A 23,972-nucleotide genomic window follows, 5' to 3' on the forward strand; every position below is an offset into this window, starting at 1 on the left:
TAAAAATTTATTTACACTGTCAAGGAAGATAAATAGAAAATTTATCCTAGACTATGTCCTCTATTATCCTACATTATACTTAAAGGCACCACAATAAAACAATATCAATATTAGATTTATATGCATTAAAAGGCATAGCCTCTAAATTAACAAAAAAAAAAACCCAAGTGCGTGAAGACACAAGGAGAAAACAGTATTGAGATATTGTAAGTTCTTCTTTGAGATCCTGACAAATCCATCAAGAAAATAAACAAAAAGGAAATTGTGGAACTGAATAGATACTTGAAAAAATAGATCTGAAAAATGTATGGAAGTTTATGGATGGGAATATTTTAAAATGCCCATATATCTCAGGATCAAGGGTACCTTTATAAAAATGCATCATGTGCCAGGGCAAAAATATAAAAAATAAATGTAAAAGGTAGAAATATTAAAGACATCCTTTTTGGGTCATCCTGCAATAAAAACAGGAACTAATATAGGGAACACAAACATAAGATATAGCTCCAAAGGAAAATGAAGTGATGACATTTTGAAGGAGAGAAAACAAGATGCACAACTAGACATTTTCTTTAATATTTACAAGTTCTCAGAACTCTCCAAAATAAGAATTATGTGCAAAAGGTAAAAAAGAATTACAAATCTTTGGTAGCACATTTGCTGCTCTGTGTCTGGGCTCAGCCAGAGAACAAAAGTATATATATATATATATATATATATATATATATATGTAAAATAGGTACAGTATAACAGCACGTGTGTGGAGCTCTACCAGGCCTATATATATATATATATATATATATATATATATATATATATATATATATATATATATATATATATATATATATATATATATATATATATACATCCAACAGGAACCAGTTCAGTCTGTCCAGAAATCACTTAGGTCAAGGACTGAGGATAGTGAAAACAGAGAGGAGGCTGAAATCACTTTGAGGTCCAGTCTTCAGGGGATCTTCCAGCAAAGGTGGAATCAGAAAGTTAGAGATAAGGCAATACAATGAAAAAAGACTGCAATTACCAAAGACGTCAGGAGAGAGAAAACTTAATTTAAAACCTTGAGCACAAGCAGATGGGAAAATGGATAATAAAAGGACCTTTTATGTCCCTTTAGGACATTGGTTCAAACATCTCTGATAAATATTTCTAGTCAAAGGAAAATGAATCAACACCTGATGAGGCTCTTCTAAGAGAGCATGGAACCATAATGGATATTCTCAAATGGGTGAAGAAACAAGAATCATGAAAACAGAAATTTTCACCTGCACAATCAAAACTATCAAATTAAAAAAAAACAAACCTTAAATCCATTGTTGGCAAGACTGTCCAAAGAAAGCCAAAGTAGAACAACTGATTGGGAATATAAGTACATAGAAGTGAAGGATAATCCAGAAAAAGACAAAGAAAAAATGATAACATTAGAAGAACACCTTATATCTATATCTATATCTTGTATATATCTATACAAGCAAAACATTGCTTGAAGACAAAATTCATAAATTAAAGACCATAGGTCTTTCAGAAGAACATGCTGTCAAGAACCAGAACACCACAACGAAAAAAAAATGAAAAATATATAATAAAATAATAGAAGAAAATTGCCCAGAACTTCTAGTCACAGAAAACAAAGTACTAATTCAAAGAATACACAGAACATCTTCAGGAAAAAAAGAAACAAGAAAAAAAATTTATACTACAAACCCCAAGACAATGACCTGAAAACATTTCTCAAGTAAAGCCTGAAAAAAAATGAAATTAGTCACAAGTCCAATAAGAATTCCTAGAAGAGTGAAGAGTTTATTTCTACATAGTTTAAGTTCTGATATTTTTGATTTATCAAACAGAACTGTATTTTATTTTTCAGTTAAATAAGAATGTATTTTCTCTGTTTTCTATTCCTTGTCTCAATTTAAAAGAAACAAAACAAAAATCCTTTTAACTAACATGCACAGCAAAGCAAACCAGATTCTACACTATGTCTGTACAAAAATGTGTTTCTCATTTTGCATCTTATCCATCATCTGTCTACCAGCTGGATAGCATAGTCACCAGTCCTCCAAAATCATAGTTGGCCATTGGATTAATCAGAGTTCTGGAGTCTTTTTCTGTATGATTTACTTATTTTTCAGTTTTCAACAGTCACTTACACAAGAATTTGAATTCCAAATTTTTTTCCCCATCTCTCCCAACCTCCCGCCCAAGGAAAGCATGCATCCCACTCACTCTTTCCCCCAGTCAATCCTCCCTTCTATCACACTCCCCCTTCTTACATTCCCTTCCCCTCTATTATCCTGTAGGGCAAAATAGATTTCTATACACCACTGCCTATACATTTTATTTCCCAGTTGCATCTGAAAACAATTTTTAACATTCATTTCTAAAGCTTTGAGTTCCATATTCTCTCCCTTCCTCCCTCCCCACCCAACCTCATTGAGTAAGCAAGGAATTCAATATAGGTCATACATGTGTAGCCAAACAAAACGCTTCCATAACAGTCATGTTGGGAAAGACTACCCACATTTCCCTCTTTCCTGTCCTGCCCTCCATTTATTCCATTCTCTCCCTTGACCTGTCCCCCCACAATAGTGTTTTCTTCTGATTATCCCTTTCTCTAATTTGTTGCACTTTCTATTATCTTCCCTCTCCTGTCCCTCTCCCCACTGCCTTCCTGCAGGGTAAAATAAATTTTCATATCCAAGCAACTGTGTGTTATGCCCTCCTTAAGCCAAATCCCATGAGGGTAAGGCTCACTTATTCCCTTTCATCTCCTCCTCTTTCTCTCCATTGTAAAAGCTTTTTCTTGCCTCTTTTATGTGATATGATTTGCTACATTCTACCTCTCCCTTTCTCTTTTTTGTAGTTCATTTCACTCAATAGTAAATTTTATTTTTTATGTATTCTCCCTTCATATTCAGCTCTCCCTGGGCCTTCTGCCTATGTGTACACACACACACACACACATGCACACACACACACACACTCACATACATACAGACCCATGTACATACATACATACATACACATATATAATATACATGCATGTACACACATATATTTATATATACCCTGCAAATATATATATAGATATATACATATATGTGTATGTGTGTGTGTGTGTGTAAGTATGTATGTATTCCCTCTAACTATCCTAAAGTTGAAAAAGTTATCATAAGTTACAAATACCATCTTCGCTTGTAGGAATGTAAATAGTTCAACTATAATGAGTTCCTTAGGGCTTCTCTTTCTTGTTTATATTTTCATGTTTCCCTTGACTCTTGCATTTGAAAGTCAAATTTTGTATTCAGCTCTGGTTTTTTCAACAAGAATCCTTAGAAGTCCTCTATTTCATTGAAATTCCACTTTTTCCCCTGAAGTATTATACTCAGTTTTGTTGGGCAGGTGATTCTTGGTTTTAATCCTACCTCCTTTGACCTCTGGAATATCATATTCCAAGCCCTTCAGTCCTTCAGTGTAGAAGCTGCTAAAACCATGTTATCCTGATTGTATTTCCACAATACTTGAATTGTTTCATTGTGGCTGCTTGTAATATTTTCTCCTTGACCTAGGAACTCTGAAATTTGGCTGTGATATACCTATGAGTTTTCCTTTTGGGTTTTTTTTTCAGGAAGTGATCAATAAATTCTTGCCATTTCTATTTTACCCTCTGGTTCTACAATATCAGGGCAGTTTTCTTTTACAATTTCTTGGAAGATGATGGCTAGGCCCTCTTTTTTATCATGATTTTCAGGTAGACCAATAATTTTTAAATTATCTCTCGTAGATTTATTTTCCAGGTCAGTGGTTTTTCCAATGAGATCTTTCACGTTGTCTTCTATTTTTTCATTCTTTTGGTTTTGTTTTATAATTTCTTGATTTCTCATAAAATCATTAGCTTCCATCTGCTCCATTCTAATTTTTAAAGAACTATTTTATTCGATGAGCTTTTGGACCTCCTTTTCAACTTGGCCAGTTCTTTTTAAGACATTCGTCTCCTCACTGACTTTTTGAACTTCTTTTGCCATTTGGGTTAGTCTATTTTTAAAAGTGTTCTTTTCTTCAGCATTTTTTGGTTCTCCTTTAGCAGGCTATTGACTCATTTTTCATGATGTTTTTGCATTGCTCTCATTTATCTTCCCAATTTTTCCTTCACCTTTCTTACTTGATTTTCAAAATCCTTTTTGAGTTCTTCCATGGCCTGAGACCATTTCATATATTTTGGAGGATTTGTATGTAAGAACCTTGACCTTGCTGTCTTTCTCTCATTGTATGCTTTGGTCTTCCTATCTGAAAAGATTGAAGAAAACACCTTTTTGCCAAGAAAGTAATCTTTTATAGTCTTATTTTCCCCCTTTCTGGACATTTTCCCAGCCAATTACTTGATTTTTGAGTCCTTTGTCAAGTGAAGGGTATACTACCCCAGGCTTCAGAGGTTTTGTGCAGCTCTTCTCTGAGTTATCTCAAGGGAAAGTGGAATAATCAAGGGAGAGGTGTTTATTCCTCTCCTGACCTGCACTCTTGTATGTGAGCAACTACATGCACTCTTTTCTGCATTGGAACTGCAAATAGGATTCCCTCTCAACAGCCTCCACCAGCTCCAACTCATTAGCACTCCTCCTCATCCCAGGACCACTACTGAGAATCAAGACTCAGACCAGCTGCTTGATTCTGTCTGAGGGCAAGAGCTTCAGAAGCAGCCACTGCTGTGTCAATGGCTGCTGCTGTCCTGGGTCTGGGGCCAGACCACGTTCCTCTCTTACTCAGGTAAGAGAGCATTCTTACTGACCTTTGAAGCTGTCTTTGGTATTTGTGAGTTGAGAAATCTGGAAACCACAGCAGCTGCCTGTGATTTAGAGCTCTGAAGCCTGCTCCAGTTCTCTCTGTGCCAGCACAACCCATGCTGGACTGTACTTCGCTCCCAGCCCAGTGCAATATACCCTTCCTGTCAGCCTTCCAGATTTTCTTGGGCTAGAAATCTGTTTCTTGCTGTCATTTTGAAGCTTGTGCTGCTCTAGAATTTGTTTAGAGTCATTTTTACAGGTATTTTAACACCTTTGGGGGGAAAGTTCAAGCTGGTCCATACTTCTACTCTGCCATCTTGGCTCTGCCAAAGAAAGATATTTTTAAAAGAGTCAAAAAATGATTTTAAAAATTAAATAAGAGTGGTGGAAGGAAAATTGGAAAATTAAATGAGAGCAATGCAAGAAGATTATAAAAAGAGAATTAACACCATGGTAAAAGAAGTTAAAAATGAAGAAAAGTAGCTTCTTAAAAATTAGAATTGATTAAGTGAAAGCTAATGACTTCATGAGACAGAAAGAAACAATAAAACAGAATAAAAAATTTTAAAAAGTAGAAGAAAATGGGAATTATCTTATAGGAAAAGCAACTGACATAGAAAATATATCAAGGAAAGATAATTTAAGAATTATTAGAGTACCTTAAAATTATTTTTAAAATTTATTTATTTATATTTCATTTTCAACATTCATTTCCACATTATTTGAGTTCCAAATTTTCTCCCCATCTCTCCCTTCCCCATACCTCAAGACACTGTGCATTCTGATTACCCCTTCCCCCAATCTGCCTTCCCTTCTGTCACACCCCTCCATTCCCTTATCCCCATCTTCTCTCTTTTCTTGTAGGGTGAGATAGATTTCTAGACTCCATTACCTGTATTTCTTATTTCCCAGTTGCAACAAAAAGCATTCTAAACATTCATTCCCAAAACTTTGAATTCCAACTTCTCTCCCTTCCTCCCTTCCCACTCATCCCTACTGAGAAGGCAAGCAGTTCAGTGTAGACTATACATGTGTAGTTATGCAAAAGACTTCCATAATAGTCATGTTGTGAAAGACTATATTTCTCTTCATGCTATCCTGTCCCCCCATTTATTCTGTTCTCTTTTTTGACCTTGTCCCTCTTCAAAAATGTTTACTTCTAATAACTCTCTCCTCCCATTTGCCCTCTCTTCTATCATCTCCCCACACCCAACTTATCCCCTTCTTCCCCACTTTCCTGTAGCGTAAGATAGATTTTCGTACCAAATTGAGTGTGCATGTTATTCCCTCCTTAAGCCAAATGTGATAAGAGTAAGATTCACTTTTTCCCTCTCACTTCAACCCTTTTCCCCTTCATTGGAAAAGTTTTTTCTTGCCTCTTTGATGAGAGACAATTTGCCCCATTCCATTTCTCCCTTTCTCCTCCCAATACATTCCTCTCTCATCCCTTAATTTTATTTTTTTAGATATCATCCCTTCCTATTTACCTCACCCTGTGCCCTCTGTATATATATGTATGTATGTATATGTATATGTATATAATTCCTCCAACTGCCCAAATACTGAGAAAAGTATCAACAGTTACAAATATTATTTTTCCATGCAAGAATGTAAACAGTTCAACTTTAGTAAGTCTCTTATAATTTCTTTTTTCTGTTTACTTCTTCATATTTCTCTTGATTCTTGTGTTTGAAAGTCAGATTTTCTATTCAGCTCTGGTCTTTTCATCAAGAATGCTTGAAAGTCTTCTATTTCATTGAATAATCATTTCCCCCTGAAATACTATACTCAGTTTTGCTGGGTAGGTGATTCTTGGTTTCAGTCCTAGTTTCTTTGACTTTTGGAATATCATACTCCAAGTCCTTCAATCCCTTTTGAGTAGGGGGCAGGGTAAAAAAGGAAAAAGGATACAGTTAGCAATCAAAACTGTGAATATGAACAGGTTGAACTCCCCCGCAGTATGGAAGAGGATAGCATAATGGATTAGAAAATGGATCTAACCATGTTATTTACAATACACAAACTTGAAACAGAAAGGTAAACACAAAGTTAAAATAAGGAAATGCAACAGAATCTCTTATGCTTTAGCTGAAGTAAAAAAGAAAAGAGTAATAATCACTATCTCAGATAAAGCAAAGACAAAATGGATTTAATTAAAAGAGATGAGGGAAACTAGAAAAGAAATCATAAATAATGAATTAATATCAATATTAAACATACATGAACCAAATGACAGTATCTAAATTCTTGAAAAAAAGTTAAATGAATTATAGGAGAAAATAGAAAATAAAACTGTTTAAGTGGGGAATGTTAATTTACCTTTCTCAGACATAAAGTCTAACCATTAAGCAAATAAGAAAGAATATAAGGAGATGAGTAGAATTTTAGAAAAGTTGGATATGGCTGACCTCTGAGGACTATTAAATAGGAATAGAAAGGAGTATACTTTTTTCTCAGTGCACTTTCACAAAAATTGACTATATATCAGGGCATAAAACCTCACAAACAGATACAGAGGTGTTAAATTCACCCTTTTGGGATCATAATTCAATAAAAAATTTCAATGTGTTCATTGATTAAAAATTAATCCTAAACAATATGTTGGTTAAAGAACAAATCAAAGAAACATATTTCATTAAAGAGAATAAAAATAATGAGACAAAATACCAAAATTTGTGAGATGCAGTCAGAGCAGTTCTTAAGGGAAATTTCTGTCTCTAAATACTTAAATTAATAAAAACCTAAAGAGAAAATTAGAACTTCCAAATTGAGTATCAAAATGGAAATCTTGAAAATCAAAGGAATGATTTATAAAAATGAACTAATAAAACTGGGAGCTGTTTTTGGGGGGTTGCTGATTAAATAGGTAAATGATTGATTAATTTGATTTAAAAATTTGATTTAAAAAAAAGAAAGAAAAAAACTCAATTACCAGTAAGATGAAAATGGTATATATGCAACCATTGAAGGTGAAATTAATTATTAGGAGATATTTTTCTCACTTATACTCCAATAAAACTAGCATTCTAAATGAAACGAATAAATACTTCAGAGATATAAATTGCCCAGATTAACAGAAGAGGAAATAGATTACTTAAAAAAACTCTATCTTAGAAAATGAATTTGAACAAGTCATAAATGAATTCCCTAAAAAACAAACAAAAATCCAGCATCAGATGGATTCACAAGTGAATTCTACCAGTTAAAGAGCAATTAATTCTAATACTATAGAAACTATTTGAAAAAAATAACTAAAGAAGTTCTGTCAAATTTCTTCAATGATGCAAATATAATTTTGATACCTAAGGCCAGGATGAGCAAAAATGGAGAAAGAAAACTATAGACCAATTTTCCTAATGAACATTGATGCAAAAAATTAAATAAATAGTAGTGATGAGATTTCTATAATATATCACAAAAATCATGCACTATTACTAGGTGGGATTTATACCAATGATTTAGGGTGTATCAGCAAGCACCCTGACACATCCAGGATGATCTGCTAGCACAGGTTCTTTGATCTGCTTTTCTAAGAGGAAAGCAACTTTTTAGGGGTCAACAATCTACTTTAATCACATATACCAAAAGAGAAAATACAAGCAGAGAAATAAAGACCAACATACAGGGTGTCTAACTCTCTAACCATAAGCAATATATACATCACAGATCAACAGACAGATCCAACTGTCTTATCATTACATACATACATAGTTAACACAGAGAGAAGCACCAACATCTGGGTTTTCAAAGCCCAGGAGGCTCCTTAAGGGCTACCCAGAGTCTCATCTGGTGCATAAACATTCTTTCAGAGACCAAGCACCAAAGCAAAAACCTCACCTCAGGGTATATTTACACTTTTCAGAGCCAGAGGGCATCATGACCCTGGTGACCCAGTGCTTCATTAGAAATTAACAAAAAGTATAGGCCTTCCTACAAAACAAGCCTTTCCTAACCAAGCTTCCCTTATTGGGCTCCACCTGAAGCCTATTAATGGGTGGGGAAGATGTTTAAGTCTCATTAACATTACATAGGGCTGGTTCAATACTAGGAAACCTACTAGCATAATTGATCATATCAACAGAAACAACAAAAATCGTATGATTGTAACAATGGATACAAGAAAACCTTGACAAAATTCAGTACCTATGCTTATTATAAACACTAGGCAGCACAGGAATAAATGGAAGCTTTCTAAAAATGATTAGTAGTATCTGTCTAAAATCAAGAATATGCATTTTCTGTAATAAGGATAACCTAGAAACCTTTCCAATATGATGAAAAATCATGCAAGCATATCCATTATCACCATCACTATTCAATATCGTACTAGAAATACAAGTTATAGTAATGAAAAGAAAAGAAAAAGAAATGGAAAGCATAAGAATAGGCAACAAGGAAACAAACCTTTTTTGTGGATGACATGATGTTATACTTAGAGAATATACTAGAGAATACATGTATATATAGAGAATATATGTGTATATGTTTATAGAGAATATATGTAAAGAATGAACTAAGAAAACTAGTTGAAATAATTTAACAGCTCTAGCAATGTAGCAGGGTATAAAATAACTATAGACTATATGAGATACTTAGGAGTCTATCTATCAAGACACACAAAGGAATTATATGAACACAATTAAAAATACTTTTGCCAAAAATGATGACAGATCTAAATCATTAGAGTATTATTAATTGTTCATCAGTAGGCTGAGCCAATAAAAAATTGATAATACTATCTACATGATTTTATTTATTCAATGTCATACCAACAAAACTTCCACAGAATTATTTTATAGAGCAAATTTAATAACCTAAATACATAAAATCCATCTGGAGGGACAAAAGGACAAGAATATAAGGAGAATCAAAAAAAAAAAAAACAAACAAACAACAGTAAAAGAAGGCAGCCCAGCAGTACCAGATCTTAAACTGTATTGCAAAACAGTAATCATCAAAACAATCTGGTACTGTATAAGAAATAGAATGGTTAATTAATGGAATAGATTAGGTGCACAGTGTATAGAAGCAAATGAATATAGTAAGCTAGGGTTTGAAAAACTCAAAGATTCAGGCTTTTAGGGCAAAAACTCACTATTCAAAATAACTGCTGGAAAAATGGGAAAGCAGTATTACAGAAATTAGGAATAGATCAACATCTCACACTATATAAGAGATAAGCTCAAAGTGAGTATGCAATTTAGATATAAGGGGTGATATCTTAAACAAATTAGGGAAGTACAGAAAAAATTGCCTGTTATTTCCATGGATAAGAGAAGAACTCATGAGGAAACAAAAGATAGAGAAGATCATGGAAAGTATAATGAATAATTTTGATTGCATAAATTCAAAAATATTTTGCACAAACAAAACCAACTCAGTCAAAATCAGAAGGAAAGTGAGAAACTGAAAAAAAATATACAGCAAGTTTCTCTGAGAGAGGTCCTATTTCTCAAATATATAGGGAACTGAGCCAAATTTATAAAATAATAGCCAATCCCCAATTGATAAATGGTTAAGGTACACAAGCAGGAAGTTTTCAGAAGTCAAAGCTATCAATAGCTAAATCACTACTATTTAAAAAAATGCAAACCAAAACAGCTCTGAGGTACCACCTCACATTTATAAGACTGACTAACATAACAGAAAAAGATAATGACAAATGCTGGAGAGCACGCAGAAAAATTGGCATACTAATGCATTGTTTGTGGACATGTGAAAAGGTCCAACCATAACAATTTGGAACTATGTTCAAAGGGCTATAAAATTGTGTACACCTTTGACCTAGCAATACTGCTAATGATCTGTACCTCAAAGAGATCAGTGAAAAAGATCAAGGACCCATATGTGCAAAAACATTTATAGCAGCTCTTTTTAAGGACGGCAAAGAACTGGAAACTGACAGGAAGTCCATCAATTGGGGAATGCTGGACAAGTTGTGATATATGATCATGATGGAATATTATCATGATATATAAAATGATAAATAGGATGGTTTCAGTAAAACCTGGAAAGAACTATATGTATTCATGTAGAGTGAAGTGAGCAGAACTAGGAGAACATTGTACACTGCAAAAGCAAAATTGTAACGATAATCAATTGTGAAAAACTTAGCTACTCTTACCAGTACAATGATCCATGATGATTCTAAAGGACTCATGCTGAAAAATGCTATCCATCTCCAGAGAGAAAACTGATAAACTCTGAATTGAAGCATTCTTCCCACTTTCTTCAATTTTCTTTTTTTTAAAAATTTGCAATATAGTTAATGTGGAAATAGGTTTTGCATGACTTCATATTTATAATGGGTATTATATTCCTTCCTTCTCAATAGGTGGGGGAGGGGTGAAGGAAGGGAGAGAAATAATGAAAAGAAATGCTACAGAAGGTGGCCTAGCTCTACCAGATCTCAAATTATATTATAAAGCAGCAATTATCAAAACCACTTGGTACTGGTTAAGAAAGAGAAGGGTAGATCAGTGGAATAGGTTTATTACTCAAGACACAGTAGTCAATGAACATAGCAATCTACTGTTTGATAAACCCAAGGATCCCAGGTTCTGGGATAAGAACTCACTGTTTGACAAAAATTGCTGGAAAAACTGGATAACAGGCATAAACCAATGCCTGACACTGTACACAAGAATAAAGTCCAAAAGAGTACATGATCTAGGTATAAAGACTGATACTATAAAAAAATTAGGGGAGCAAGGAATAGTGTATTTATCAGATTTATGGAGAAGGGAAGAATTTTTGAGTAAACAAGAGATAGAAAATATTATGAAGTGCAAAATGGATAATTTTGATTACATTAAATTGAAAAGTTTTTGCACAAACAAACCCAATGCAATTAAAATTAGGAGGGAAACAGAAAACTGAGAAAGAATTTTTGCAACTAGTATCTGTGATAAAGGCCTCATTTCTAAAATAAATAGAGAACTGAGTCAAATGTACAAGAATACAAGTCATTCCCTAATTGATAAATGGTCAAAAGATATGAACAGGCAGTTTTCAGAGGAAGAAATCAAAGCTCCTATAGTCATATGAAAAAATGCTCTAAATCGCTATTGATTAGAGAGATGCAAATCAAAACAACTCTGAGATACCACATAACACCTATCAGATAAACTAATATGGAAAAACAGGAAGATGATAAATGTTGGAGAAGATGTGGGAGAGTTGGAACACTAATTCATTGTTGGTGAACAAATTGCTCTCATTCTGGAGAGCAATTTGGAACTATTCGCAAAGGGCTACAAAAATGTGCATACTCTTTGACTCAACAATACTGCTTCTAGGACTATCCCCAAAACATCATTAAAATGGGAAAGGGTCCCACATGTACAAAAATATTTATAGCAGCTCTCCTTGTGGTGGCCCAAAACTGGAAATCAAGGGGATACCCATCAATTCAGGAATGGCTGAATAAATTGTAGTATATGAATGTAATGGAATACTATTGTGCCATAAGAAATGATGAACAAGAAGACTTCAGAGAGGCTTGGAAAGACTTATATGATCTGATGCTGAGTTAAAGGAGCAGAACCAGGAGAACTTTGTATGCAGCAATAATCACAGTATGCAAGGATTTTTTGTTGGTAGACTTAGAACTTCACTGCAAGGACTTAAAAAATTCACAATGATCTCTTAAGGCAAAATGCCTTCCACATCCAGAGAAAGAACTATAGAATTCAATAGCACAATGTAATAGATCATTTTCTTTTCTACTATGTTTTGGTTTGTTTTACGATTTCTCTCATTCATTTTAATTCTTCTATACAACATGACTAAGGTGAAAATGTATTTAATAAGAATGTATGTGTAGAACCTATATAAAACTGTATGCCATCTCAGGGAGAGAGGGGGGAGGAAGGGGGGAAAGAGGCGGTGGTATGGGAAAAATCTGTGTTATATGGAAGTGACTGTAGAACACTGAAAACACATAAAATAAATTTAAAAAAAGAAAAAAATTTGCAATATAGCTAATGTGGAAATAGGTTTTGCATGACTTCATATTTATAATGGATATTATAGTCTTTCCTTCTCAATAGGTGGGGAGGAAGAGAGAGAATTTGGAACCAAAAATAAAAAAAAACTAAAAACATGAAGCATGGGATAGTATGGAATTGAGGAAGCTATTTCATGGTAAAAGGGGAAAAGGAGGACAAGGAGTAAAGACAAACTATGCAATCAGGGACACAGGAAAATTTCTACCATGAGGAAATACTTGTATCCTCTCTATTTCCTGTAGGAATGGATACTTTTGAGCTTGAATCATAATAGAAAAGGTGGATAGAGTTCCTATAAGACAATCACATGGAAATTTTTTAGAACAGGGAACTCAAAATAGGGACTCTGGACAACACATAGCCCATGGCCCATATGCAGTTCACAGTACTAAATGTAATTGGGAAATTTTAATGATAAACAAAAATACAATGGCATCTTGATAACATAACTTAGGTCAGTATCAGCATGTGACCCAGAGGGATTCTTATATATAGTTAGTGTCTTCTATTCCTGTTTGAGTTTGACAGCACTACTTTAGACTATTTCCATGAGGAATACAGAAATTAAATAGGGAATAAATAGTATAATGGTTGTGAATCAAAGAATAAAAGCCTAAAACAGAGGAAAAGGCAAAAGAATTAATGAAGAAGGGATAAAAAGAAATCCCTTTTAGAAAAAAGTGAAGAAAAATACTAACAAAGGAAATTGAAGGGAAGAGGAGAAAGGCAGGGGGGAGAATTAAGTAGCTAGATAAAAGGAAGAAAAAAATAATGTTAAGGAAAACTACAAAACCAGGGAAAGAGGGTAGCAAATACAGGAAGGCTTGAATGTGAAGCAAAGAGAGCTAGTGGGAATAAGATTGCCTTAAAGTAGCTTAAGTAAAAAGAAATAAACAAAGTATTATATTTAAAGAGAAGAGAAACCAAAAAATATCCTAATTCAGAAAAAAAATAGTTACTAGAGACAAATGGAGGGAAAAATATCTTCAAATATAGATGTATTAGACATACAATAAAATGAAAAAGAGGGATAGATTAGATTAGAAAAGAAAACCCAATACCATATTTCACTAAATAATCATCACAAATTCTATGCCAACTATTTTTGCAAAAAAAATGCGGGGGTGCAACCATTATGTAAAGTTTTTAAAAAATTTGTGCCAGTATCCTTAAAAATCATTAATTTCTGAGCTGTCTTTAGTGCAAAATTAGGATGCATGAAATATATGTTAAAATTGGGTAGATGCAAATATTACCATATCACATGACTTACTCATGGCAGCATTCCTTGCCCACCTGTTCCCTGTGCACCTATAGATTTTCATTGGTTTAAATGACAATACACTTAGTACTGCAGGGTTCTACACAAACCACACAAGTCCGCTTTCGGAAATACACTGACAACGTATGTTTGCTGAGAATTCTAGGATCATGGCTCAAAATGTGCAAGAGATAAATGTGTATCCACATGCCACTGGTGAATACATTGCTGCTCTATTTAGTGGAGTGATAAACTGAATTATACCATGCAACAATCACGTGATAAAAGGTCACAAACCAATTTTTGAACTGAAAAAACAGGGTGTGATGATTATGTGGCGGCAACAATTATGTAGTGATTTCAAGAAATACACCTAACCTTAACCTTAGAGGTTACAGTTTCCAAAAGCTTTGTGCTCCTTCTCTAGGTTCTTCAACTAAAATACATTTTGCTCTCTCTTCTACAAAACCTTGGTCTTCCTCTCCTTTTCTATCTGCTTGAAAATTCACCTGGGCTAGGCAATTTGCCTTGATTAAGCCCCTGTGGATGTTCACTCTGTTACTCTTAGAATTCCAGCTTTGATTGATTTGTTTAAATACTATCCTGTAAGTAGCTGATGCTTCCCCCCCCCCCCCCCCCCGACCAGGTGACCTGGGTGTTCTGGGAGAGAAGTAGTCATGACTTCATGGCCTCTGGGTCTTCCATCTCAGATCTCTATAATGGTGCTGAATGACTCCCAGTGCATATAGAGAAGGGATAGTCTTGGGCCTGGGTTTAGTGAGATTGGAGTCAGTAAAGGAGGCCTGAGTATCCAACTCAGGGGATTGTTGTGGAAAGGAGGCAGGGCCTGAATTTTGTACTTGACATTCAGGTCCTATAAAGCTAAAGGGCTTTGGAAATGTGTGTTGAATATTTAAAAATTGTTTTTATTATAAACTTGAGTGTTTGAATAGATATCTTTAAGAATATAATATATATGCATTATGTATCTATATGTCTATTGAAGAGAGGGAAAAAAGAAAACAAAAAGAGACACAGTGAAAGGCAGAGGCCAAGTTATGCCACCGTCAATCTTTTCCACCTCTACTAAAATGAAAGAAATGAACACAGAAAATGACTTTATCCAAATTTTCTTCTTTGGGAAATCAAAGTGTCTAGGACCTGTGAGGTCTTAAACCTTGAGTAAACCATGGGAAGTAAGGACAAGAGTGGATCAGTGGACACAGAACATGTCCACTTTCTCACTCTGAGCATGCCTAAATGGCACCTCATATGGAACCAGGACCAGGGTGGATGGTAACCACAATCTCAATGTAGAAGATATTTCCCAGTGGTTCCTTTTATCTCATCAGTCCTTCCTCTTGACCTGAGGTTAAAAAATCTTATTCCTTCCTGTTTAAAATGGGGCAAGAGGAGGGGAAGGGGCAGGCTAGGTATTCTTTAAAGTCCCTTCCATTGGTGGGACATCTCCCACTCTCAGATAAATCTCTTCCTGATTTTTGAAACTTCTTTTAGGAGGGGGCCCCTGGGGTTAGATGAGTCCCTGGAAATTCTACCCTCAGGTTTGTCATCATCGGAATGCACCCAATTGTCTTTGGGCAGGCCCATTTCTTACCCAATTACAACCTTAAATGGACAGAGACACCATTGTTCTCTTCCTCAAGTCTCTTGGCCTCCCAGAACAGGGCCTGAAGACACATCTGTCTTTGTTCCTGAACAGGAACAAAGTGTCTAGGTTGCTAAGCCCCATTCTTGGAATCCATGCCCCTCTCTCCTTCCCATTACTTCCCACTGGATATAGCCATATTTAAAAGGACCTGCCTTCTCCTCAAGTTGGGCATTACCTGCATTTCTTAGGCTGTCATCCACGACACTAAGACCATGAAGTTCTTCACCATCCTGTTCTTGGTCGGTGTGGCCTGTGCTGTGGGCTCCAGCTGTAAGTCCCCTTACTTCTTCACTCTTATCCACCCCTACTTTCCCATCCAGGACAGGATATAGGTAAGAGAGAATCACCCCTTCCCAATTCAGACAGGCTGCATCCAGAGGCTTCCGTAATAAAAAAGAGATTGCAGTGACCTTTATGGGGTGGCTGGATGGGAGGACTGGCCAGAGACAGGCAGCTGGACAAGATGACCCTTCCAAGTCCCTACCAAACTTTGGAAGCTAGAAATCAATCTTGGTTTTGTCCCTAAGGGGTTGGAGTTGGGGCCAGGAATATTAGAGTACCAAACCCAATTATTGAACCAGTCTACACTCATGGAGCCTTCAGGAGGATCAAATAAGACTATATAGCAACTCTTATTTTTTTTTCTAGTGAATAACTGGTAAAAAGGAAATTCTTGTTGATGGGAGAATGACTAAGTGAGTTGTGATTCATAAATGGAATATCACTGTGCTCCCAAAAGCTAATATAATGAATTCAGAGAAGGATGTGAAGACACATATGAAAGGAGTGAAATAGGCAGGACCAAAGTTCAGAAGGGAGGTCAAAGCTACCAATGATTTATAAATCACTTCAAATAAGCTCCAGTGGAAGTTTTGAGAATGATTAAGATTGCCAAGGGATAGAGCATAGAGAGGGAAGAGAAGAGGTCAAGGCCATACTCTTGGAGCACACTGATGTAAATGGTTCAAGGCGAGATGACAGAATCAGCAAAGGATAAGAATTTGACTTTAAGAGGTAGGAGGAAAGCCAGAAGAGTATTGTGTTTCTGAAGTTGAGGGAAAAAGAGTGAGAAAGAATAGTGGTCAGGGATATTAAAAGACTCACAGATGTCTTAGAAGCTGAGAACCAACATTAAATGATTGCATTTAGCAATAGAAGGTATACAAATTCATATGTCTTCCTGTGCTTTCCTGAATTCCTCATATTCCTCATTTCTTACAAAACAGCAACATTCCATAACATTCCATGACATTCCTATGCCACAATTTGTTCAGCTTTTTTCTAATCATAGAGCACTGACTTTTCCAGTTTTGTTCTTCTGTTTGTTACTCATAGTGCTATGGATATGTGGGTGTCTCTAGGATCTTTTTATGGGAAAGGGTAGCATAGGCAGACAATATGGGGCTCCAGAGAGAAAAGATTACTGTGAAATGATGACAGATGGATAGAGTGCCACCCAAAGTCAAGCTTCCACAAAGTCTCACTCTGAAGACATCCTCTGTGTATCTGTGCTGGAAATGGGGGTTTTTAGATCCAAGAGAGAAGAGTCACAATGGGCAGCCAATTCTACGTAAAGCCTCCAGAAAGTTTCATTTGTGCCCTTGCAAACTGTTTAAATGTGGCATTTGTGATTATTTCTATAAAAATTTGGGCATCATGTCTTTGGTTAGAAATGTAACTCCCTCTTGGACTATTTATTGTCCCTGTGGGAAAGTCATATATACCTTAAGACATTTTTAAAACTATTGAGGGTAGCTAGGTGATGCAGTAGATAGAGCACCAGTGCAGGAGTCAGGAGGACCTGCATTCAAATCTCACCTCAAACACTTGACACTCACTGGCTGTGTGACTGGGCAAGTCAATTAACCCCAATTGCCTCATCCTGGGTCATCTCCAGTCATCGTGATGAATTTCTGGTCACTGGATTCAGATGGCTCTGGAGGAGAAGTGAAGCTGGTGACCTGCACAGCCCTCCTTCACTAAAAACAAAGTCAAGTGCAAGTCATGTCATTATTTCTTTGATGGCATGGTCTTCTTTGTCAGTGAAGGACAAATACACACACACACACACACACACACACACACACACACGAGATAAGGAACTGAAGAGAAGTTGAGTGACTTGCCCAGGGTCACAAAATGGTAGCAAGCATTTGAGGTGGGATTTGAACCCAGCTCTTCTGGACTCCAAGTCCACCATTCTATCTACTAGGTAAAGGGCCACTAATCCAAGTGTCAGGAAACATAGTTCTGGTTCTGGCTCTGCTATTTATTTATTGTATATCCATGAGCAAGTCACTAGGCCCAATTTGAATTCAATAAGTTGAGTTTTGCAGTATAGGAGTTCACATAAGATAGGGAGAGATTTCTTCTGATTGTAAGTCATTGGTTCACCAGGCTTGGAGTCAGGAGAAGCCGAGTTCAAATCTGACCTCAAGTACTTACTAGCTGTGTTATCCTGTTTGACTTAGTTTTCTCATCTGTAAAATGATCTGGAGAAGGAAATGGCGAACTACTCCAGTATCTTTGCCAAGAAAACCCCATATGGGGTCACAGAGAGTCAGACATGTCTGAAATGACCGAACAACAACAACAAAAATGGGGAAGGTGAGGTCAGAAAAGTCTAAGAGCAGTGTGGTGTGGTGGACAGCCATGCTGGGTCAATGGGTATGAATCTTGGCTTAGAGTCAATTTTATCATCTCTAAAATGTTACTAAAATGCTTTTTGTTATCTGCTTCATGGAGTTGTAAGGAAACCTTAAATTGCTAGGTAAGTCTGAATTGCTATTATTGTAGCTATTAAAAGTGAAAGATTTAAAAGGTAGGTTAGACCTAGATGAAGGTGGGCTTGAATGCCAGGCTAAGGAGTTTGAACTTTAGACACCAGGGAGCCACTGGAAAGTATTGAGTAGGAGAATGGTGTGATTAGAGATGTCCAGTGGAGAGAAGAATATGGCAGTAGTATGAAAGTGATACTGTAGAGGAGAAGAGAAGTGGTCAGTCTCAAGTTCATTGCAATAACTCAGGGGAAAGATTGCTATTTGTCCTTTGTTCTTGAAGAGGGCCATGGCATCATCATGAGATGTCACTGTGACATGCATGTGTATTGGGTTTAAGCGAGGGAGGGTTGTGCAAAGCCACTAGCCTCACTTTCTCCTCTGGAACCATCTTGGGGAAAGATGATAAGAGCTAGAAGCGTGACTGTGTTTTAATGACAGCAACCACAATAATTCATATTTATATGGCATTTTAAGATTTGAGAGCTCTTTCCTCACAAGAACTCTGAAAAGAGGGCTCAAATATGACCAATGTTATGGGGAATCAACAAAAGTTAGTCATCGATGGCTTTAGAAAGTGAGGGAAGAGGAAGTTAGATGATTCATATTTAATGCCTAAACTCTGTCAAGAGAGTGCTATGAACAGAAAGAGGGAAGTCAGGAGAAGAGAAGGTTTGGGGAGAATATTTTGAATACGTTCAATTCAAGGTGTTGGCTTTCAGGTGGAGACATTCTTGGAAATGACATTCCAGATATTGGAAAAAGTATCAGAGCTGGGGTTAGATTTGGGAGTCACCCGGAGAGATGATGTTTGAATCTGTGGGAGGGGCCCAGACTGCCAAGGGAGATATTATATGGAGAGATGGATATAGAGCTAAGGATGGAACTTTGTGAATGTTCACATTAAGGGGAGAGGAAGTGAAGGAAACATAAAAGAAGCAGTTAGAAAGGTAGGAGAACCAAATAGGTTTAATGTGACAGAAGTCAAGGGATTAAAAAAAAATAACAAGAAAAAGAGGGGTATGGGGCAGTTAGGTGGTGCTGTGGATAGAGCACCAGCCCTGGAATTAGGAGGACTTGAATTCAAATTCTGCCTCAGATACTTGACACTTACTAGCTCTGTGACCTTGGGCAAGTCATTTAACTACAATTGCCTCGCAAAAAAAGAGAAAAAGAAAAAGAGGGTGGCCAATAATGTCTTCTCAGCTGGGTTATTGTAACAGTCTCCTAACTGGTCCTCTAGTTTCGAAGCTCATCCTCTACACTGTTATACTTCCTAAAGAACTACTCTAATTGCTTCATTCCTGTGCTGAAAACTCTTAGGTAGCTCTGCCCTACTCATGTCTAATTCATCTATGTGGTATCATTGGTCTTCTTCAAGAAGGAGCATCAGTAGCAACAAGTAGATCTCCATTGCCTAATGAAGTATAAACTCAGTACTCCAATGTACTTCTCATGAGCCTTATCTCATACTAATCCCCTTTGGTTACTACTCTACAGTCAAGTCAAAATGTCTGACTCACCTTTCCCATCTTGCCATGCCTATCTCCGGCTGATGAATCATGCCTGGAATCCCTAATCCTTCCCCTTACTAAAAATTTATATCTATTAAAAATCCTTCTCTTTCCTCAAGGCCCAGTTCAGGTACCATTTCCTCCATGAAGCATCCTTAATTCCCCCAGCTAAAAGATCTGTCCTTCCTTGAGTCTCTCGCCACATCTTATGTAGATTTCTTCTTTGTGTGTTCAATTCTTTTCTCCCCCAGTATATCCTAAACTCTTAAGGTAAGGAATTATATCTGCAGAGATCAGATTTAGAGTAGTGGGAATAGAAGCCATATTGTGAGGGATAAAAGAAAAAATGAAGGGTGAGGAAAGTGAGTGATGATTACTATTCTTTCGAGAATTTTTTCCATGAAAGGAAAGAGAAATAGAAGTTCACAAGATCAGGTGATTTGCTAGGTTATCATGGCAATGGATAGAATTCTGAGACTGGAATCCAGAAGTTCTGAGTTAAAATCCTTTCTCAGACATATATTAGCTGTGTGACCCCCAGCTAAAAACCTCAGTTTCTTTAACTGTAAAATTGGCATAATAATAGCACCTACCTCACATGGTTGTTGTGAGGATCAACTGAGATGATATTTGCAAATCATTTGGCACAGTGTCTAGCATATAGTACTTGCTTTAAAAAAAATACTTATCTTCCCTTTCCTTTTATACATCTTGGTTTTCTCATGTGTAAAATGAGGAGGTTGGACTAGATCAGGAATTTAAAAATTTCTGTGTTATAGATCCCTTTGGAAGTCTGGTGAAGCCTATGGACCCTTTCTCAAAAGAATATTTTTAGATGTATAAAATAAAATACATGGAACTACAAAGGAAAACAATTATATTGAATATAATTATCAAAATATTAAAAAAAAAAAGTTTGAGGACCCTGGGCTAGAAACTCCTGGATCTGATCTCTAATGTCTTTTGGAGCAGAGTTTGTACATTTTTGGGGGAAGGTTATTAGATAGAAGGTATTGACAAGATATTCTCCATGGTTATTGACAAGGAGTCGAAATGGATTGCAGTTGCAAAGGTTTAGTTTTTCTGATAGTGGGGATAATTAAAGACTGAACAAGCTGTCAAGGGTTTCTCATTCCTGGACATTGATCTTTAGGAAAAGATAAAGTCTTCTATTAATTGCATTGAGCATCATTTATGAAAGCTTAACAAATGTTTACTGAATTGACTTAAATTTGCTTTGCATACATGGTTAGGATTATAAGACCTAAAGCTAGAAATGACCTTAGAATAATTGAATCTGACCCTTTCATTTTGCAGACAGGAACTGAGGCCTAGAGATGAAATCACATAAGAGTACACAGATAACAAGTATAAGAGCCAGTTTTTAAAGCCAGATCTGTTGGCCCCAAATTTAAGGATCTTTTCATTACGTCTCTCGGCTCAGAGTAATACTAAATACTGAAATTCATAGTAAGCACAGAAAAAAAAGCTGCTAGTTCTGGGTAGGTGTGTGTTTGTGTGTGTGTGTGTGTGTGTGTGTGTGTGTGTGTGGTGGAGGGGAGGTTGGTGGGGGGAAGGGATAGAAGAAAGATTGAGGACAAAAGATGAGTACATCTAATTACAATCCAGGACATCCACTCTAATAGAATGAACCTCCAAAAGCTTCTGTCTTCAGGAAGGAAAGGGATGTGGGGTTCTGATCCTCGTTTTGGACCCAGATTAAGCACTGGAATAATTTTTATATTCTAGAGTGTTTTATGCAAAGGTTATTGTGTGTCAATACTAAACAGTCTGACAATGGCATAAGAAATGAGATAAGGTCAATTTCAGAATAAAGGACAAGGCAGGGCAAGGAAGAGAGAAGACAAATTTTTTTTGGAGGTGAGAAAAGGCAAAGGTATGATTCCCCTCTCAGTAGACTCAACTGAAGAGTGCCTCATTGCCTTTCTGAATCTTTCATTTCTTCAAGACAAGGTTGCTGCATGTCACTAATGGGTCTGTATCTCAAAGAGATTTAAAAAAAAGGAAAAAGACTCACATGTACAAAAATATTTGTAGCAGCTCTTTTTGTGGTGGCAAGGAATTGAAAATTGAGGTGATTCCCATCATGTGGGGAATGGCTAAACAAATTGTGGTATGTGATTATGATGGAATACTGTTGTGCTATAAGAAATGATGATCACGATGCTCTCAGAAAAACCTGGAAAGACTTACATGAATTACTGCAAAGTGAAGTGAGCAGAACTAGGAGAACATTGCACACAGCAACAGCGGTATTGTACAATGATCAACTATGAATGACTTGCTATTCTCAGCAATAGAGTGATCTAAGACGAATCTGAAGGGCTTATGATTAAAAATGCTATCCACCTCCAGAGAAAGAACTGATGAAGTCTGAATGCAGACAGACACATCTATAACTATATATTCTACTTTTCTTCATATTTTTAATTGGGAGGGGGATCTCTATTTTCTTTCATAAGAAAACCAATATGGAAATATGTTTTGCAAGACTATGCGTGTATAATCTATATCAAATTCTCAAAGAGCGCGGAATGGAGGGAAGGGGGAAAATATTTGGAACTCCAAATTTAAAAAAAACAATGTTAAAAATGTTTTTATATGTGATTGTAAAAAAAAAAAAAAAGAATTTAAAAAGCAAGACTACGCTGCTGCCTTTGGGCGATGGGTTGATCCAGAGCTCTTTTGTCTCATGTGCAGTCCCTGCAGAGACAACAGTGGACAGCAGTCTCAGGGAGGAAGAGACCATAGTCAGAGACTCTGCCAGGATCAGTATCACAGCCAGTGACGCCACCATTGCTCCTGACACCACGCGAAAGACTTCATCGTACAGTATGTTTTTATCTGTCTACTCCTACTTAATGGACTTACTATATTAATTCCTCAGTTTCTCAGAGTTCAGCACTGGTTCCTACTAAAGTAAGGTATACTAAACCTCCCAGGGAACTCAGCTTGGAACTGTCTATACTTCCTTCTTCCTCTGCTTCTCCTTGTTCTGAGACCTAGCTTAGGACAGTGAGTCCCAAGGCTCCCTACTTGTGACTGATCTAAGAAAAATGTGACATGGATGAGTGTTTAAGGGAGTGACTAAAGGATCCCTTCTTCCTCAGTTCAGGACTCCCTCAGGATGGGGAAGGGAAGCACTGCAGAAGCCTATCTAATTTTACCCTCCTCACTTTGAAGAAGGGAGGGAGAGAAAGGCTGGTTGATCCATCCTTTATCTCCACCTCCTACCCACCAAAGTATTGACAAGAGTCAAGCGCTTCTTCTCTATCTCCAGGCATCTGTTCTCCTGCTATCTAGTGATATCTTGTTCTGGAGGGGGGTGGAGCATCCTGGCCCTTTTGTGGGAAGGAATTTCACAATAAAGAAGGTGATAATGGTGGTAAAGATTCAGGTTTCTACTCATGTTTTCTTTCCAGACTTTGTGAAGATACTAAAAAAGTATATTGAAGAAGCCATTCGCTATCTGGATGATTTAATGAAGTTTAATTGGAGGAAAACCCAGGAGAGACAGCAGAGACCATAGGCATGATGTCCCATTCTTGCCTCCTTCGTCTGCCTCCTTTTTACCCCTCCCATCACTCTCTGATCATCTATGGAGCTGGGGACAGAGTCTACAACATTTAATAAAACTTATCTGGTGATGGAAAGGAAAAAAGTCTCAGTCTGTTTGTAATATCCCTTAGATACCCGTATCTTCATTAGGAGTCACCCTCTAAGGTGCTCTAGCATAGAGATGGGACTGGAAATACTGGGGTTGTGCCCACACAGGGAAGAAAGGAAAAGGGCAGAGAGAAAGAAGGACTGTGGATGGACATTGAGACCTGGGCCTCTATGTTACTCCTCTAGAGTCAGATTTCCAAATACTTGGAAGAATTTTGTCAGCTGAGCAGATCATAGTTCCACACAGGTTTTA

At 36.6% G+C, this 23,972-nt stretch overlaps 1 long non-coding RNA gene across 1 annotated transcript; it reads left to right on the forward strand.

Annotated features, from left to right (window-relative positions):
* Positions 1-15,768: 15,768 nt before the first annotated feature.
* On the forward strand, positions 15,769-23,714 carry LOC140534192 (uncharacterized). The gene is made up of 3 exons (XR_011977209.1): positions 15,769-16,011; positions 22,754-22,885; positions 23,476-23,714. It is a non-coding gene; the product is annotated as an uncharacterized lncRNA (long non-coding RNA).
* Positions 23,715-23,972: the final 258 nt, after the last annotated feature.

Source organism: Notamacropus eugenii, chromosome 3 (genome assembly GCF_028372415.1).
Source record: "Notamacropus eugenii isolate mMacEug1 chromosome 3, mMacEug1.pri_v2, whole genome shotgun sequence".
Lineage (NCBI taxonomy): Eukaryota > Metazoa > Chordata > Mammalia > Diprotodontia > Macropodidae > Notamacropus > Notamacropus eugenii.